Source organism: Sus scrofa, chromosome 3, assembly GCF_054392235.1.
Source record: "Sus scrofa isolate SSC_HxYL_T2T_F1_AM1 chromosome 3, Sscrofa_HxYL_maternal_Yorkshire_Landrace_v2.0, whole genome shotgun sequence".
In the NCBI taxonomy this organism is placed as follows: Eukaryota; Metazoa; Chordata; class Mammalia; order Artiodactyla; family Suidae; genus Sus; species Sus scrofa.
The window spans coordinates 91,676,921-91,696,846 of NC_139385.1; the positions used below are offsets into that span (position 1 = coordinate 91,676,921).

At 44.7% G+C, this 19,926-nt stretch overlaps 1 protein-coding gene across 5 annotated transcripts in view; it reads right to left on the reverse strand.

Moving 5' to 3' along the window:
• Positions 1-19,926, reverse strand: part of LOC106508312 (BTB/POZ domain-containing protein KCTD18-like) — a 233,359-nt gene that overhangs the window by 126,606 nt on the left and 86,827 nt on the right. For 4 of the 5 annotated variants that reach the window (XM_085019141.1, XM_085019139.1, XM_085019142.1 and 1 more), the window contains one exon: positions 525-685. The gene's annotated coding sequence lies outside the window, so the exon portion shown is untranslated. Of the gene's footprint in view, positions 1-524; positions 686-794; positions 900-19,926 lie in introns of all 5 variants that reach the window. The other variant, XM_085019140.1, reaches the window with a different exon arrangement.

A 19,926-nucleotide genomic window follows, 5' to 3' on the forward strand; every position in this document is an offset into this window, starting at 1 on the left:
GGTTCCCAGGCTAAAGGTCTAATCGGAGCTACAGCTGCCGTCCTAGCCACAGCCACAGCAACGCCAGATCCCAGCCGCCTCTACAACGCCAATCCTTAAGCCACTAAACGAGGGCATGGACTGAACCCGAAAGCTCATGGTTCCTAGTCGGATTTGTTTCTGCTGCGCCACAATGGGAACCCCTAAATTAATGTTAAAGTTAGAATTGAGGCATTCCCGTCATGGCTGAGGGGTTAACGAACATGACTAGTATCCATGAGGACGAGGTTCGATCCCTGGCCTCAATCAGTGGGCTAAGGATATGGCATTACCATGAGCTGTGGTGTAGGTCACAGACACAGCTCCGATCCCTCATTGCTGTGGTTGTGATGTAAGCAGCTGTAGCTCCGACTGGGCCCGAGCCTGAGAAATTTTATATGCCTCGGGTGCAGCCCTAAAAAGACAAAAGACAAAAAAAAAAAAAAAAAAAAAAAGAATTGTGTCAAACACCAAACAGGTATTTCATCAGGTAAATAGGGACTCACCTGAGAGGTATGTGGACATGGCTTTGGGGCTATTTGGTGGAGGCTGGGTGGAACGCCAAGATCCACAGCTTGAGCCCCTGCATTTGCAGATGCTATGGGTGCCTCCTTCCTGGTGTGACGTCAGCTCTCATAAAACGCTGGCAGATCACAGCCTGGTAGAACTGGAAAAATCCCGAGAAACTGATGAGAAAACCAAGGCCCAAAGAAGCCTAAGTGGCAGAGCTTGTGTTCTAACCCAGGTGTAGCCCACTCCGGGTCTGCTTTTCTTACCAAAATACGGGCACTGCCCTAGCCATTCCTGGAGCCCTCTCTAACAGTGGGAGGGAGGAAATTGTTTGGAGAGAAATTGCTCCGTAAATCTTCAACCAGTGGGCACTGTGAAAGCAGAAAGCAGGCTCTAAACTATATTTCTTCTGAATTGCTGTAATGTTCTATCAAATGACAACTCTGAACCTTTTTTTTTTTTTTTTTTTTTTTTTTTTTGTCTTTTGAGGGCTGCACCCATGGCACACAGAGGTTCCCAGGCTAGGGATCAAAACAGAGTTGCCGCTGCCGACCTACACCACAGCCACAGCAACGCGGGATCCGAGATGCATCTGCGACCTACACCGCAGCTCATAGCAACGCCCGATCCTTAACGCACTGAGTGAAGCCAGGAATTGAACTTGTATCCTCATGGATACTAGTCAGATTCGTTTCCGCTGAGCCATGATGGAAACGCCAGCTCTGAACTTTCTAAAAAAGCATTATTCAGTAGAATTTTTGGCCACAACGGAAACATTCTACACTTGTGCTGTTCAGTACAGTAGCACTTGACATGTGGCTAGTGTGACTGAGGAAGTGAAATTTACATTATATTTCACGCAATTAATGTACATTTAAGTATAAAGTAATGTATGTGGCTGGTAGGTACTGGTTTTGGACGGTTCCATTCTAGAAACTTGTATATGGAAATCTGAAAATCTGACTTAAAAAAAAAAAAAAAATGGAGTGCCCGTCGTGGAGGTTAACGAATCTGACTAGGAACCATGAGGTAGAGGGTTCCATCCCTGCCCTTGCTCAGTGGGTTGACGATCCAGCGTTGCCGTTAGCTGTGGTGTGGGTTGCAGACGCGGCTCGGATCCCGCGTTGCTGTGGCTCTGGCGTAGGCTGGCGGCTACAGCTCCGATTGGACCCCTAACCTGGGAACCTCCATATGCCGCGGGAGCGGCCAAAGAAATGGCAAAAAGACAAAAAAAAGAAAAAAAAAATGAACATCTGACTTTGGAATATGGCCTGGAGGAAGGGAGAGAGAGAGAGGGAGAAGGAGGAGGGGGAGAGGGAAGGAGGGAGAGAGACAGACATATACAGACATGTTGTAATTCCCCTTAATAACCACAAGATAGCACCATTTCTAAGAGTCTCCACCCTGAACAGCAAACCAGGTAAAATCTTCTAAAGCTGCTTTGGGATTCTAGGTTTCCCTCTCTCCCTCTCTCTCTCCTCTATCTAACTGTCTTCAGTATTTCTTCAAGACACACTCCACTGCCCCCTGATCCTCCCCTCCACACCTTCTTTTTCAATACTGACTTACCAACCTTCTGAGCAATATGACAGAAGAGGCCCTTTTGTGACTTTCAGAGCAACAAAATTCCTGAGACCAATATTTGTCTACACAAAGCGCAGTGGTTGGCTCACTGGGTGTGACCAGAAAGGTTGAAACCACCTGCTTTTTCTTCTCTCTGGGGTCTGCCTGTACTGCCCTAGCCGGCAGCCTGGAGGCTTCAGGGACAGTCTGTGGTCTGACCCTTCCCCTGGCTGTGTTCTCCATACCTCCCAACACGCACATCTTAGGAGCTCCTGCCCTGGGATCTGGTTTCCGGGGGTGGGGTGGGGGGGTGTCATCGGAATGTCTCTGGAGAAACTATAAACACGAACAGAATGTCTCCTGGTGGGGGTTCTGAGCTTCTCCTTTGTATTTTCGCCTGAGGAAAAAGCAGTCAGTGGTTTGGGGATGATGGGTGGAGCTTGCAGTATTTTTCTAAGGTTTTTGTAGATGGGGGATAAATCTCCAGGGATGGGCAGGGCTGCACACTCATTCCAGTACAGCGGGATCAGGGCTAAGAAAACACGAACACAAAGGAAACTTCAAAGCTCTTCCTCGAATCTGAATGGGAAGGGGCCTGCGGAAGGTCGGAAGGTCATGTTCACTTGGCACCAAACCCCTGTTTGCTTCCAGATGGCCAGGCAGCTCTGCAGATCCTTCTACACCCACCCTCTCAGGGAGGTCAGGAGTCAGCAGGGTCCTAAAGGCAAAGACAGAAGCGGAGCCCAGAGATTGGTGTCTGGCTCCAGCTCTTCTTGGGCCCTAAGAGCTGAGACTGGTTTCCTCTTTGCAAAGTGAGCTCAATCACCGAAAGAACGCTCCCCACTTCAGACTGGCCTCTTCCCCTACCCTGGTCAAACCCTGACACAGCTTCTTTGCAGGGAGTGGTAGGGATTACTAATGCTGGAAGGTCACTTAAGGTAATAATTGGAACAATCATTAATTTCTGAGGCCTAAGTGACTCATTTATCTCTGATATGTACAGAGATCAAAGGAGGTTATTTATGGCTTAGAAACAAACCTCCCATTCTTTCCTCTGCTATAATAAATAATAAAGGGCTTCCAAGCCTCCCTTCTTCGCCCATCTCTTCCTGTTGGTCTCTGTCTTTACTGTCCCTTGTACAAAACCAGCCCGCCTCTCCCTTCTCTCTGCTCTCCCCTCTTTAAGAAGCACAGCAGGTCAGGCTGTTCCCTGCCCAGCTTGGAGAGTCGGGGTTGCAGATATGCTAAGAAGTGAGGGGTGCTGATCCCTCTGTCCCAGAGGATGGCAGCAAGCCCTTGACCTCCGCAGGCCCAAGGTGGGCACCAGATGGGCTTGCCCCAGGAATGTGCCATCTTTACTTTGCCTGGATATGTTTGTCAGTGCCGGAGTCAGTCTGCCTGTTTAGGCTGGAAACCTGGCCCTGTCAACTATTGGCTCTGCGGCCTTGGGTGAGTTCCTTAACCTTTCCAAGTCTCAGTTCCCCAGTCTTTAAAATAGGGATAATAACAGCATCTAAGCTGGCTTACAAAAATTGCCAAAGATAAAATATGTAAAATGCTTACTTAATACAGAGCCTGATATAAAAATAATATCACCTATATGTGTTAGTACCTCAAAATTCTTTTTTTTTTTGCTTTTTAGGACTGCACCCATAGCATATGGAGGTTCCCAGGCTAGGGGTTTAATCAGAGCTACAGCTGCCAAAATATACAACAGCCACACCAATGCCAGATCTGAGCCACCTCTGTGACCCGCACCACAGCTCATGGCAGCACTGGATCCTTAACCCACTGAGTGGGCCAGGGATCGAATCTGCAACCTCAAGGTTCCTAGTCAGATTCATTTCTGCTGCACTCCAGTACCTCAAAAATCTTTATTTTGTTTGCATGAACTTGTAGCTGGAGTACAAACTGAGTCCTTCATGTTCTGATGTGGCCTCTAAGAGATACTGAAGTGAGAATGCATGTGCCCCCCACCCAGGGCCCTGGACCACTGCTGTAACAGAAATCAGATCACGGGGCGGGGGGGGGGGTGTTTCCTATTGTGTCTTAGTGGGTTACGAACCCAACTAGTATCCATGAGGACGCAAGTTCAATCCCTGCCTCACTCAGTGAGTTAAGGATCCAGCATTGCCACAAGCTGCGGGATAGGTCACAGACGCAGCTCAGATCTGGTGTTGCTGTGGCTGTGCTGTAGGCTGGCAGCTGCAGCTCCGCTTTGACACCTAGCCTGAGAACTTCTATATGTTGTAGGTGCAGCCCTAAAAAAAATAAATAAATCAGATCATGAGGTAGGGGTGGGGTGGGAAGGGGGAGATTGTGAGATGGACCCAAGTCAGTTTCTCCACATTAGCACTAGTGATCCTTTGGACCAGTTAATCCTTATTGTGAGGCTTCATCTGTACATTTCAGAACATTTAGCAGCATGTCTGGCCTCTACTCACTAGGTGCCAGTAGCAGCTTTCTAGTCATGTAAGCAGATAGGTTAGGGGGTCCCCAGAGAAAGAGAGCCAGGAATGGCTTTCTTGACATAAGAGAAGTCATTTTGGCCTAAGCCATTGGTGATCTAAGCCTGACTGCCATTCTTGCCCTTGAATAGATCTTAATAATTAGTGATCTTAAGGAAAGAAATTCAGGACCAGATAAAAGGCAGTCAAATAATAGTGCAGTGATAGAGCAGAGTGCTAGTTCCTCCTCAAGAAATATTCATAATGATCCGTCTTTGAGTTCTGCAGGAACTAAGGCCCCCACTCAGGTGTAGATGGAATAATGATGTTAACCCTCCTGCCTTCAATCAACTAAGACTTGGACTCTGTCAACTTTTGCCCCAATTCTATGCTAAATTCCTCCACTCAAGCCCCTTCATGAATATGCATGTACCCTTAGCTGAAAACTTCCCCAGTTTTGCTTTTGGGAAGATACTGCTTTGGGAAAGCCCCAGTGTTCTTCTTACTTGCTGCAATCCTTCCTTCTGCCAATCTTCACCTCAGTTGTGTCTGTTAACACCCACCAAGAGGCAAACCCAGTTTTGGGTTAATGGTCATAACAATCAAAACTGTCTCTAGACATAACATGTCCTTCGGGGGTCAAAAGTGCTCTTGTTTGAAAGTAAGTGAAAGATTTATATGCTGAGAACTACAAAACAATAAAGGAAATTAAAGGTGATTCAAGGAAATGGAGAGATGCTCTTGGATTGGACGAATCAATATTGTTAATCAATATTGTTAAAATGGCCATACTCCCCAAAGCAATCTACAGATTTAATGCAATCCCTATCAAATTACCCATGACATTTTTCACAGAACTAGAACACAAATAATCATAAAATTTATGTGGAGCCAAAAAAGACCCAGAATTGCCAAAGCAATCCTGAGGAAAAAGAACAAATATGGAGCCATAACCCTCCCAGACTTAGGACAGTAGTACAAGCCTACAATTATCAAAACAGCATTGCATTGGCACAAAAATGGACATCCAGATCAATGGAACAGAACAGAAAGGCCAAAAATAAACCCACACATTTATGGACAATTAATCTTCAACAAGGAGGCAAGAATACACAATTGGGAAAAGACAGTCTTTTCAGCAAGTTGGACAGATGCATGTAAATCAATGAAGTTAGAACATATCCTCATACCATACACAAAAATAAACTCAAAATGGCCTAATGTCTGAAACATAAGGCATGATACCATAAAACAACATAGGCAAAGCATTCTGACATAAATTGTACCAATGTTTTCTTCAGTTTCCCAAGGAAATACATATAAAAGCAAAAATAAATAAATGGGACCTAATCAAACTTATAAGCTTGTGCATAGCAAAGGAAGCCATAAACAAAATGAAAAAACATACAGAATGGGAAAAAATATCTGCAAATAATGTTACTGACAAGGTTTTGATCTCCAAAATACACAAATAGCTCATACAATTCAACAACAACAACAACAACAATTATTCAATCAAAAAATGAACAGAAGACCTAAACAGACATTTCTCTAAAGAAGACATAACAGATAATCAATAGGCACATGAAAAAAATCCCCAGCATTGTGAATTATTACAGAAATACAAATCAAAATTACAGTGAAGTTCCACCTCACGCCAGTCAGAATGGCCATCAGAAAGTCTATAGGAATTCCTTGGTGGCACAGAAAGTTAAGAATCTGGCTTTGTCACTGCTGTAGCTTGGATTTGTTCCCTGGCCTGGGGAACTTCTGTATACTATGGGGCATGGCCAAAAATTGGGCGGCGGGGGGGGAGTCTACAAACAACAAATGCTGGGAAGGGTATGGAGAAAAAGGAACCCTCCTACACTGCTGGTGGAATGTAAATTGGTATAACCACTATAGTAAATAGTATGAAACTTCCTCAAAAAACTAAGGATAGAGTTACCATGTATGATCCAGTAATCCCATTCTGGGGCTTATACCCAGAAAAAACTATAATTCAAAAAGATAACATGTACCACTATGTTCACAGCAGCACTATTCACAATAGCCAAGACATGGAAACAACCTAAATGTCCATCAACAGATGAATGGATAAAGAAGATGTGGTATATATGTATGATGGAATATTACTCAGCCATCAAAAAGAATTAAATCATGCCATTTGCAGAAACATGGATGAACATAGATATTATCATACTAAGTGAAGTCAGAAAGAGAAAGACTTTTTTTTTTTTTTTTTTTGGTCTTTTTAGGGCCACGCCCACAGGCTCAGGGTCAAATCGGAGTTGAAGCTGCAGGTCTACACCACAGCCACAGCAACTTGGGATCCAAGCCACATCTGCTACTTACACCACAGCTCATGGATCCTTAACCCACAGAGCGAGGCCAGGGATTGAACCTGCGTCCTCATGGATGGTAGTTATATTCATTTCCACTGAGCTACTCACTCACTGCATGACCTTGGGCAAGTTGCTTAACCTCTCTGTGCCTTGGGATTCTTATCTATAAAATGAAGACAACAATAGCATTTACGTCATGAGTTTTTATGAGGATTAAATGACAATGCTTGTAAAGTAATCAGAACATAGTCTAGTACATAGCAAGCACTAAGCATTTGCTAAATAAGCCAAAACTTGAAAGGAAGTTGCTACAGACTGGAGATGCAGCTTCTGAAGTTAGTGTGTGCTCCTGCTCTGACCCAAGGTCCAGCAGTTATGTTTCTGTGAGCACCCCCTGGCCACCTGTACCAGGAGTGGGGCTGAGACTCCCTGGGGGTGCTGCTCTGCTGAGGTGGTTGCTCACAGGGGAATTCATTGGACCAGAGAGCAAATTCAGTGCAAAGAGCACCCACTTGACAGCCACTGGGGATTTCTTTGATTTGAGAGTGTTGGGGGCGGGGGGAGTACTTTCTCTCCACAAATTGAGGTTGAAGCACTGGGGGTAGGGGCCAGATAAAAAGGAGAAAAGACAATGTTTGGGCACAAACCAACAGCAGGAGCTCTGGGTAGTGAGTATCACTTTGAGTAACTAGAGATAAAGGTTCATGTACCAACTTAACAAAGGGTGGCGGCGTGCAGTTAGGGTTTGAAAGGGTGGAAGATTCTGATGAGACTTAAAGTTTGCCCTGTTTCTTTAGGAATGTCCTGGTGCCCAAGGTCAGTGCCTTTCTGACTAGAGACCACCTGGAAGGTGGAGGTGAGGTGGTGGCAGCTGGTTCTCAATGCTCTGTGCCAGGCAGGTAAGGAAACTTGGAGGAGAGTGTCATGGTCTGTGCATGCCAACTGGAAAAGAATTTCCAGACTCATATGGGGGTGAAAAGAAAGAAGAGTTTATTGAACATGGAGAAGAGGAAAGCAGAGTAAGATGAGAGATGCTGCAAGAGCAGCGGGATGACTTCCTGACAATAAGGGAGAGCCAACAACAAGCATGTGGTCATGTCTGTGTAACCCAGGGAGAAGAGAGGTCTTGCTATACACCTGAGGACCTGCTGATTGGTTGGAGAAAGAGGGATCTTGGGATGCACTTGCTGGTGGGTTGGGGGTGTATAAGTGAGGCAGAATATTAACTCAGGTAGTCAGTGTAGGAGCATGGGCTTCTATGCATTCTTTGATATGGCCATCAATTAACATTTGTGGCTTAAGGGCTCCAGGGAGTAACATCCTCGAGGCCTTGTTTACTATAGGGAGTGCAACTATGCACAGATGGACATTAATCCCCTGTGACTCAGTTTAAGGGAAGAAAAGGGTGAAGAAACTATGGGACTTACAGGACATTTCCATCCCTAGGACCTATTGAACAAGGACTGATATAGGTAACTAAGGCCAATGGGAGAAAACCACATCTCTCTGGACCCCACATTGGTACCCCCCCAACTTTAAGGAATAAAAACCCCTATAGGATAATAGAGAGTGGGCGCTCTTCTCCCCCCCTCCCAGCAACCCTGAGAACTATCTACTTTCCTTTAATAAAGACTTGGCTTGCTTGCTGCCTGTGTGTTCGAGGAGTTCATTCTTCAAGCACAGTGAACAAGAGCCCAGATTCCAGTACCATTTTTCCAGCATCATAAGGCCCCTATAGAGGCAGCATGAGGAGTGGGCCATGTACCTTTCCTAGTAGGGGGCAGGGAGGAGTGCGCCGGGTTGCTCAAGGTGGGGGAAGGGGCATAACAATGAGATGGGTGGGGTGATGATAAGGGTCTGGGAATTCTTGTCTGGGTCAGAGGTCTTTAAGCCCAACAGAGAGCTCTTCTCCCTTTGCTGCTGGGCTGTTGGTCCCATCAAGGGAGGTACCTGTGGAAGAAGGAATGGGGTGAGTAGCTGTGACCTTTGGAAGCCCAGATATTTCTGCTGTCAGAGGAGGCAAAATGCCAGCCAGGAAGCCCCCCAAACACACAGCAGGAAATGCCATCCACAATTCCCAGGCACTTTGTGTTAGTTAACCATCACTATGTAACAAATGACCCCAGATTTTATGGCTTAAACAAGCATTTATGATCTCTAACAGTATCTGAGAGTCAGGAATTTAGAAGCAGCTGAGCTGGGTAGTTCTGGCTCAAGGTCTCAAGATGTTGAATGGGGCTGAAGGCTTGACTGGAGCTGGGGATCTGCATCCAAGACAGCGCCTCTCATGGCTGTTGGCAGGAGGCCTCAGTTCTGTACCACAGGGGCCTCCCACAGGGCTGCTCATGCATCCTGAAAACATGGGGGCTGGCATCTTCCAGAGTAAGGAGTCCAAAGCAGAAACTAATTGATAGGTTCCCAGGAGGACGTAGACAGACCCCCAACCAGCAAATGTGGCTATTCACCTTGGAGACTTGCTGTGGACACCCTCTCCCGGAATGTGGATGCCCAAGTTGGACAGCAAGAAACAATGGCCTGTGGAAAACAACTGCCTACGTAGATTAACCTCCTACAGGGATTAACTGCCCTCTGTCATGGGACTTGACTCCCTACCCCTGCCTTGACCTTCCTCTCCTCCTTCTTCATTGTTCCTGCCACACGTTTCTGCCATGAACTCCACCCACAGACTCCTGCCACAGATCCTTTATAAGCCTAGCACCTCCTCACAGTCAGGGCTGGCATCATCTTAAGCTCTGCCCATGCCTCTCTGATGCCTTAATAAATCTTTGCTTTACTAACTTGGCCTTGTGCATTCCTCCCTTGGCAAACCTAACACTACTGCAGAAGTCTTTTATGTAGTTAGCTTCCAAGGCATGTTCCATCACTTCTGTATATGTTGGTTATACAGATCCATCCTGATACAGCGTGGGAGGCAGCTACACAAGGCCATGAAAACCACGAGGTGGGGCTCACTGGTCACCACCTTAGAGGCTGGACACCAGGGCTTTCAAGTCTTCAGAATATGCACCTGGACAGTGGCCCAGATATCAGCTAGGATCAGGTACACCTATGCAGAAGCCAGAGTGAAAACCCAATGCTGCCACTGCCCACAGCCTCTGTGGGTCTGAGTTGGGTGAGTTAGCCCCATGGTTGAGTGAAGGCTAGATGGTGGATCTAAGGCACTGGGTGGAAAAAACACTGGGCTTCTGAGCCCCTCTCCAAGGTGAGACTGGGAAACAAAGCCTTCCCACACACGAAACTGAGGAGAACCCTGTGGGGCTCCTGGGCACAGACGCCTTCCTGCATCCCCCATTTCTCGCCTGTAGAGAATAAGGCTTCAGCCTCCATGACCTTCCCTGAGTTCCAAAGGGCAGGTTCAAACAGTCCCTAATCAGGGAAGGGAGGGGACACAGAGACAAGGGAGAGGCAGTCCAGAGACAATACTGCAGCCTCGGGCCAGGGTCCTGGTTCCCCCTCAAGGGATACACATGACAATATCTTGAGCTCTCCCTCAGAACTAAAACCCCTAGCAAATGGAAGATGTTAACTACTTGAAGCATTTTTCATTCCAGAAAAGTCATGGGTACAATAATTTCAAAGACCACCAGAACCAGTCCCCAGGCTACTAGCTTTGAAGAAGATGTAAACTTGCATCTGCCGTGATCCTAATCTCTGGCCCTGTTTTCCACTCCCAAATTGTAAGACCACTTTCTATTCTCTCCCAAAGGAGGGCACAGTCTTTAGGGCATTAGCCTGCTGTGGCCTCCTTTGCCTGGCAAAGCAATAAAGCTAGTCTTTTTTTTTTTTTTTTTTGCCACACCCATAGCATAGGGAAGTTTCCAGGCCAGGGATTGAACTCCACCATAGCGGTGATCTGAGCCACAGCAGTAACAATGCTGGGTCCTTAACCCATTGAGCCACCAAGGAATTCCACAGTAAAGCTATGCTTTTCTCCTTCACCCAAACCTCTGTCTCCATGTTTCCATTCAGCACCAGTGGCAGAGGCAACACACACACACCATAACAGTAGGGAAATCTGTAATTATAAAAAGGTTGATCCTAGGAGTTCTCTTATGGTAGTGTTGTTGCAGCTTGGGTTGCTGCTGTGGCACAGGTTCGATCCTTTGCCCAGGAACTTTCACATGCCAGGGACAGGGCGGGGGGCGGGGGGGGAGCCAAAAAAAAAAAAGGATTGATATCCAAGATTTCAGATATGACAGAGGCAGGGCAGATCACAGGCTACAGGGAGGAGATAGGCCATGCACTAAGTCCTAGCACCCAAAGCTCTCCCTGAGCCCAAATCCAGATATGATGAACTGCTGACAGCTTCCATGTGCTGCTGTTTCATGCCTCCTAGCCACTGGACATGCTCTTCCACCAGCAGAATACTTTCCCTCCACTATTCCCTTCTTGGTATCTCATGCTTTCAGACTCAGCTCAAGAAGGACCACCTACAAGAAGCCTCCCACATGATATGGATGCCCACCTCTGTCTAAAGTTCCCTCGGCTGCCCTAACCCCTACCAGGCTTGACCACGCCCACTGCTCCCTCCCTCCAGACTTAACTCTCCCTGAGGGCAGGCGCCGAGGTCAGAGTCAATGGCATCTGGTGCAGTGCCTGGTGCCTGGTGCACTGAACACACGCTTGTAAGGAAAAGTGGGAGGGAAGCAGGATGGGAGAGAAGGAAGGATTCAGGAGACAAGAAATAAGGCATCATCTCTTTCTCTCCTTCATTCCACATGAGTGGGGCTTCAAGTGGAACCAGAGCTGTCGGCCAGAACCGCTCTCCTCTACTCTGCCTTCCACATCCCAGCAGCCTAAGCGGATCCATCCTCGTCCCCATCCTATAACACTCTGCCTGAGAAATCGCCTTTGGTACTGAAGGTGCACAAAAAGGAGGGCCCAGGGCCTGGGAGAGCACGTCTTCCCAGGACATCCTGACTCTGCTGGGGGAGCTTGAGACAAAGAACAGATTGAAAACACCCCTTGGTGACAATCTCTATGGGAAAATCCCATGATCCCCCAGGTGTCCTGAGTGCAGCCAGCAGGTGCTAAAGGAGACTGAACATCTGTGATGAAAGCAACTCAAAGCCAAGTTCTGGGGTGACCCCAGCAGGAGATCAGTCGGAGGGTATCACAGGGGCCTGACGGGCCTCTCTGTCACCTCAGGGCACAAATCAGACCTCTGGTTATTCACAGCCACTCACTCTTTCCACAGGCATTAGGTTAATATTTTAAACATTAACTGATGTTTTGTTTTGCTTAGTTTTCTGTTTGCTGAGATCTCCTGTGCTCAGGATAAATTAGTCATTCTCCTCTTTATTAGCGTGCGCAGAGCTCACTTTTATTTTTTTTGACCCATTCTCCCCATCCCAACCTCATTTTTCTTTTCTTATCATCCTGGTGATTTAAAAAAAAAATTTTTTTTGTCTTTTTAGGGCCTCACTCACGGCATATAGAGGTTCCCAGGTGAGGGGTCGAATTGGAGCTGTAGCTGCTGGCCACAGCCATGGCCACGGCCACAGCCACAGCCACAGCCATGCCAGATCTGAGCCATATCTGCAACCTACACCACAGCTCACGGCAACACCAGATCCTTAACCTACTGAGCGAGGCCAGGGATCAAACCTGCGTCCTTGTGGATAGTAGTAAGATTCATTTCTGCTGAGCCATGATGGGAACTCCTTTTTTCAAGTTTTATCGAAGTACAGTTGATTTACAAGGTCATGATAATTCCTGCTGTACAACAAAGGGATTCACTTCTACATATACACACATTCATTCTCTTTCAGATTCTTTTCTCACATAGATGATCACAGAATAGTGGGTTGGGTTCCCTGTGTTCATCCTGATGATTTTTTGTGTGTCTAGCCAATCTATATTTTTATTTGTATATAGGCTGAATATTGGTATCATTTTGTGCATATTTTTAAAAAATAGGCTTCAATGATCTTTTGGTATATGTATCTATCATACTTTTCTCACTTTTTTTCCAGTCAAGATGATGAGCTTTGGAGATGGCTCCAAGTTAATACAATATGGACCAGAACATTCCTTTCATCTGCTGAATGGTACTCATCATTTGCACATCACTTTTGATTTATCTACTTTCCTATTAATAAACTTCTAGTTGTTTCCAGCTCTCTGCTATTACAGACAATTCTGCAAGAACATATCCACACATGTTTCTTTGTGGGCCTGGGCAAGAGTTTCTCTGGGCTCAGCGTCCAGAGTCCTGGGTTGTAGGATTGGTCTCAGGGGCCCATTTCACTTCACACTTTCAATCAGTTTCCCAGAAAGGTTATACCAGTTAACATTCCCAAGAGAGTTTCTACTTTTCTTCACCTTTGGCAGTATTTGGTATCATCCAACTTTTTTTTTTTTTTTTCCTTTTTGTCCTCTTAGGACCATGCCAGCAGCATATGGAGGCTCCCAGGCTAAGGGCCAAATGGGAGCTACAGCTGCCAGCCTACATACACCACAGTCACAACACCACCAGATCTGAGCTGTATCTGTGACCTACACCATAGCTCACAGCAATGCCAGATCCTTAACCAATCGAGGCCAGGGATCCAACCTGTGTCCTCATGGATACTAGTCAGGTTCATGACCGCTGAGCCACCATGGGAACTGCCCCCAACTTTGTAATATTTGCCAATCTGATATGCGTAAAACCCCTATCTCCTTCTGAACCAAATTTCCCCAGTGTTGCCTTCCCATCCCGGTCTGCTGGTTCCCCTTTCAGAGCCTAGGGTTGTTCTTCTCACTCTCTCAGGGAAGGGGTGTGATGACCAAAGCACCAGAAGGGGCAGCTTTTGAGTTTCAAAACCCTAGACTCTTGGGGAACCAAAAAGGTTTCATAGCAGAGAAAAAAGATTTGGGAAAAAAACATGGAAAGGAGGAGAAGGTCAAGGACCCATTTTGACCCAGCCTGACTTGAACCTGGTGAAGGAGAGTGTCAGAAGGAAGAGCAGGAAAGTTTCTGTAGCTTCCAAGACAGAGGCTGATAAGAGGCAGGAGACACGGGAAGTGGGCTTTAAGGGCACAGGTGGGGACTACTGTGGTTCCCTGGAGGCGCCTTCCTGTAACACTTGTGTGTGTGTGTGTGTGTCTCTCTCTCTTTGGGGGAAGGGTGGTGCCCACTGCAAGTGGAAGTTTCCAACCCAGGCCACAGCTGCAACCACAGCCACTAAGGTGACAACACTGTATCTTCAACCTGCTGAGCCACAAGAGGACTCTGAACACTTCTCAACTCCAGTTGGCTGTGGAAAGGTAGAGGTCTGGGCTGATGCTATTAACTCTTTCCATTTTTCCAAGAGAAAGAAGACAAAATCAGATTTTTATGTGGAAGCACGCCTTAAAAAAAAAAAAGAAGTTGGAATTCCCATAGAGGCTCAGTGGTTAACGAATCCGACTAGGAACCATGAGGTTTCAGGTTCAATCCCTGGCCTTGCTCAGTGGGTTAAGGATCCAGCATTGCTATCTATGAGCTGTGGTGTAGGTTGCAGATGCGGCTAGGATCCCACGTTGCTGTGGCTCTGGCGTAGGCCATCGGCTACGTCTCCAATTAGACCCTTAGCCTGAAAACCTCCATATGCCGCATGAATGGCCCAAGAAAATGGCAAAAAAGACCAAAAAAAAAAAAAGTTACTATGGAAAATTTCAAACATTTTAAAATAGGCAAAATAATACAATGAACTCCCTTGGCGCCTATCACCAAGTTTCAACAATTGTCAGTTCATGGCCAACATTTTTTAGTCGATAACCCCACCCACTTTTCCCAGTCCTGAATGATTTCTTTCTTTCCTTCATTCTTTCTTTCTTGACACAACATGCAGTTGCCTGATGTGGGATCTCAGTTCCCAGACCAGGGATTGAACCCGGGCCGCAGCAGTGTAAGTGCCCAGTCCGAACCACTAGAACACCAGGAATTCCCCTTATCATTTTCTTTGTAAGGGTAAGGACGCATATTTGTATTTACTTTTATTTATTGGATTTTTTAGGGCTGCACCTGCAACATATGGAAGTTCCTGGGCCAGGGGTTGAATCAGAGCTACAACTGATGACCTATACCAGAGCCACAGCAATGCTAGATCCAAGCTACATCTGAGACCTCTGCCACAGCCTGCAGCAATGCCAGATCCTTAACCCACTGAGCGAGGCCAGGGCTCAAACCCACATCCTCATGGAAACTAGTTGGGTTCTTAAGCCACTGAGCCACAACAGGAACTCCTCATGTTTTCAGCTATAACACTATCATAACTAAATAAACCCCAATAATTTCATATCAAAATGCCTATCACTATTGAAATTTAGTTTTCTCATAGTGGTCATTAATGTTTATATTTATTATTTTATTTTTTACAATTTGTTTGAAATACAATCCAAAGTCCACACATTGTTAGCGATTAATGTTTTTAAGTTTCCTTTAATCGCTAGGTTTGCGCCCCACCTTTTTGACTCTTGCAGTGCATCTGTCAATGAAGCCAGGTCCTTTATTGTTTAGTGTCCCTCAGTCTGGATTTTGTTGGTGTTATTTAACGTGCTCCTCTGTCTTCGTCATTTCCTGTAATTGGTAGATGGATCTAAAAGCTAATGTTCTCATTACAAAAAAAAAAAAAAAAAAAAGGTTCATGATATTTTCTAAAGAATCTTTTTGTTTTGGGCCACTCCCATGGTATGTGGAAGTTCCCAGGCCAGGAACCCACCTCTCTGTGGGAGAACCGGATGTAAGAGATGAGGGGCCCTCAGAAGCCACTCAAGATTCTAGAAATCCTCCCTTCACTTCTTTCTGCTTGATTTTGATAGAAATATATATATATATATATTTTGTTGTTGTTGTTGTTTTGCTATTTCTTTGGGCCGCTCCCACGGCATATGGAGGTTCCCAGGCTAGGGGTCTCATCGGAGCTGTAGTCTCTGGCCTACGCCAGAGCCACAGCAACGAGGGATCCGAGCCGTGTCTACAACCCACACCACAGCTCATGGCAACGCCCGATCCTTAACCCACTGAGCAAGGCCAGGGATCGAACATGCAACCTCATGGTTCCTAGTTGGATTTGTTAACCACTGAGCCACAACGGGAACTCCTGATAGAAATATTCATCTAACTTTCTGAGTTTTGTCTTGTAAGAAACCTTTGCCTGCACTTTGTAACTTATTTACTGAAGGATTTTGTTTCTCAATCTGAACTGGGGTGCTTTGTTATTAGTAGAAGAATTTTGACTATATTCATTTACCATCATATTTAGTCATTTCCTGGGTTATTTTATTTTAGTTTTTATATTTTTGTATCTCTTTTTGTTTGTTTGTTTTTGGTCTTTTTAGGGCCATACCCGAGACATATGGAGGTTCCAAGGCTAGGGATCAAACTGGAGCTATAGCCCCCGGCCTACACCACAGCCACAGCAACACTGGATCCTTAACTCACTGAGAGAGGCCAGGGATAGAACCCAGGGCCTCAAGGATACTAGTCGGGCTCATTAACTGCTGAGCCACAACTCCCATTTTCCTATATCTTTCCCATTCTGTTTTTTACTTTATTTGTATCTTGTAAGTCAGTATGTGTGGTATTACATTTTTTAAAGCAGTCATGGGCAATTAACTTAAACAATAAAATATTTTCTTTTCTACATTTGGCCCTAATAACAATCAGAACTTTTAACTCCTATGGGGAAAAAAATTTTTTTTGTTCTCACTGCCTACCACATAAAAGCAAAAAGTATTCAAAAGAATGAAAATGATCATCATATAATGGAAAATACATGTTTAGTGATAAAATGTTTAGAACATTGAATATATATATATATATATATCCCTAAAATACAGTTATAAAATGCAGAAAGCATAAATGCAGGAAAATTTCATTTAGAAAAACAATTAGAGTGGGAGATTTTACTGTCTTATCCTCAGCTAGGCTTGACTTCAACTGCACAATAACAGAAATGCAAATCTGGCAGCTTAATCAAATGGAGACATCTGGCAGCCTCCAGGGCCAGTGACGAGGCTGTGGACGTACGTTATCAAGGGTTCAGGCTCCACCTAACTTGGTGTTCTGCTACAGTGTGCCATTCTTGACCTTGAAGGAGGGCAGAATATACCACCCTAGAGTATGCCAGAGAGATCCACCCCTCTCTATTTCTTCTTTGGCTTTTCTGCTTATTCACGGTTGAACCTGCCTCATTGAGCAGATGACACACTATTTCTCCATCTCTCTGGCCTGTCACAGGTCTTCTAACTACTTCCTGTCTATTTCAGCAACCTACTTCTGGGCTGTCTGAGTGGTGCCCTTCCCAGCTCAGCCTGGAACCAGAGTCCCATGCTAACTACACTCTTGAATGTTTCTCAACTCTTACTTTAGCCCCTGAGCCTGTCCTAGCCCCTGAGAAAATATCTCGTAGAGATAGAATGAATGGATACCTTGTGCTCTGTGTAATTTCCAACTGTCCACGGCAATTGCCCACATGGTGTCATACATCACAGGCTGGACCACAAACATACTCAACCAGTTCAAAAAGAATAGAAATGATACATACTATGCTCTCTGGCCAAAACAGAATGAAATACAAAGCAACAACCACAACAAGTAAAAATAAACCAACTACTTGGAACTGTTAAAATTCTTACTGAGTCAACAATTTAATTGGAAAGGAAATCAAGAACACAAAAGGGGTTTATTCAGAAAGCAATAATGTCACAGTAATTTCTGTGGAATGTAGTCAAAGCAGTACTTTTAGGAAATTTTATGATTTCAAATGTTCTCTTTTTTAGTGGTTGATAAAAGGAAACATTTTTGAAAGAATTCAACTGACAATATGAGAAAAGGAAGGAGAAGACAAACCAAACTAAAGAGGAAGAAGAAAATATGACCATAAAAGTAGAAGGAGATCATTTTGAAAGTGAAAAATAATTTCTCTGGGCTCAGGAAATAGAAAACGAAGTCTAATGAACCTATCTCAAAACAGAAACAAACTGACAGATGTAGAGAATAGACTTGTGGTTGCCAAGGAGGAGGGGGAAAGGAGTGGAATGGCCTGGCAGCTTAGGGTCAGAAAATGCAAACTATTATATTTAGAATGGATAAGCAATGAGGTGCTACTGTATAGCACAGTCTCTTGGGATAGACCATGATGGAAGATAATATAAGAAAATGTATATATACATATATGTATGCCTGGGTCACTTTGCTGTACAGCAGAACACTAAATCAACTCTAATTAAAAAAAAAAAAATAAAGGCTAAGTATTTGAAAAGTAAAGCCATTTCAATAAAATCTGAGTTGAGAAAGGCGATAACAACCAATAAATAAAAATTTAAAAATAAGACTAGAACACAGGAGTTCCCATTGTGGCACAGCAGAAACGAATCCAACTAGTATCCATGAGGATGTGGGTTTGATCCCTGGCCTCACTCAGTGGGTTGGAAATCCTGCGTTGCTGTGGCTGTGGTATAGGCCAGCAGCTGTAGCTCTGATTCGACCCCTAGCCTAGGAACTTCCATATACCACAAGCATGGCAATAAAAAGACCCAAAAAAAAAAAAAAAAAAAAAAAAAAGAATAGAACACAAAGGAATATGCTAGTAAGACTACAACACATGAGTGAAAGAACATGTTTTTAACAATATGAAAATCTAAACTTAACCTGATAAATATTAAACTAATAACTTGGGAGGGGGAAGGGAATTTAGAAAATTACTCAACTAGAAGTTACTCAACTATATATACCTGTGTGTGTGTATGTATATATATATATATTAGTTTTCTGTTGCTACACAAAAAAATTACCACAAATCCAGTGGCATAAAATAATACATGCTTATTATCTTATAGTTTCCCTCACTCAAGAGTCCAGGTACAGCTTAGCTAGGTTCTTGGCTCAGAGTTTCACAGGTAATAATCAAGGTGTCGGCTGTGCTTCGCAACAACATGGATGGACTTAGAAATTATCATACTAAGTCAAGTAACTAAGAAAGAGAAAGACAAAACCACATGATATCACTTATATGTGGAATCTAAATTATGACACAAATGAACTTATCTACAAAACAGAAACAGACTCACATAGAGAAGACACCTGTGGTTCCCAGAGGGAGGGAGAGGAGGGATCGACTGGGAGTTTGGGAGCTTGGGGAAAGCAAACTTTTATATACAGAAGGGGTAAAGAACAAAGTCCTACTGTATAGCACAGAGAACTATATTCAGTATCTTGTGATAAATCATAATGTCAAAGAACATGAAAATATATATATATATAATGCATAACTTTGCTGGATAGCAGAAATTAACACAACATTATAAATCAACTAGACCACAATAAAATAAAATTTTTTTTTCAAAAGTTGTTGGCAGAGTTTCCAAGTTGGGATAAATGGCTTAAGAATTTGATTGCAATGGCGTGGGTCACTACAGAGGTGCAGGTTCAATCCCTGGCCTGGCACCGTGGGTTAAAGGATCCCGCATTGCCATAGCTGTGGCATAGGTGCAGCTACAGCTCAGATTCAGTCCCTGACCCAGGAACCTCCACATGCCAAGGGTGCAGCCATAAAATAAATAAATAATAAAATATAAAAAAGGTGTTGGCTGTACAATGTTCTTATCTGGTGGCTTGACTAGGGAAAAATCTGCTTCCAACCTCATTGGCTGTTGGCAAAATTCATTTCCTTGTGCCTGAGGCCCCAGCTTTTTCCAACTGGCTGTCCTCGAGTCCTAAGGCTGCCTGGAGCTCCTTGCCGTGTGGTCCTCTCCACGTTTGTTCACAACATGGCAGTTGCTTCTTCAAGGCCAACAAGACAATCTCTCCAGTCTATTTGTCTGTCTCTAGATCTATGTAATTAGGGAGTGAGTCCATCACCTTTGCCATGGTATTTTAGTTAGAAGCAAGTTACAGGCTCCATGTGCATTTAACAGGAGGAGTATTAATTATTGGAGGTCCCCTTTGGGAGAGTCCACCACAGACTCCCAGATGTTCCAAGGAGCTCTACTATCCCTTCAAGACAGGACAGAAGCTCCAAAAGAGGCATGTGCTGAAGGCAACATAAGCCTTT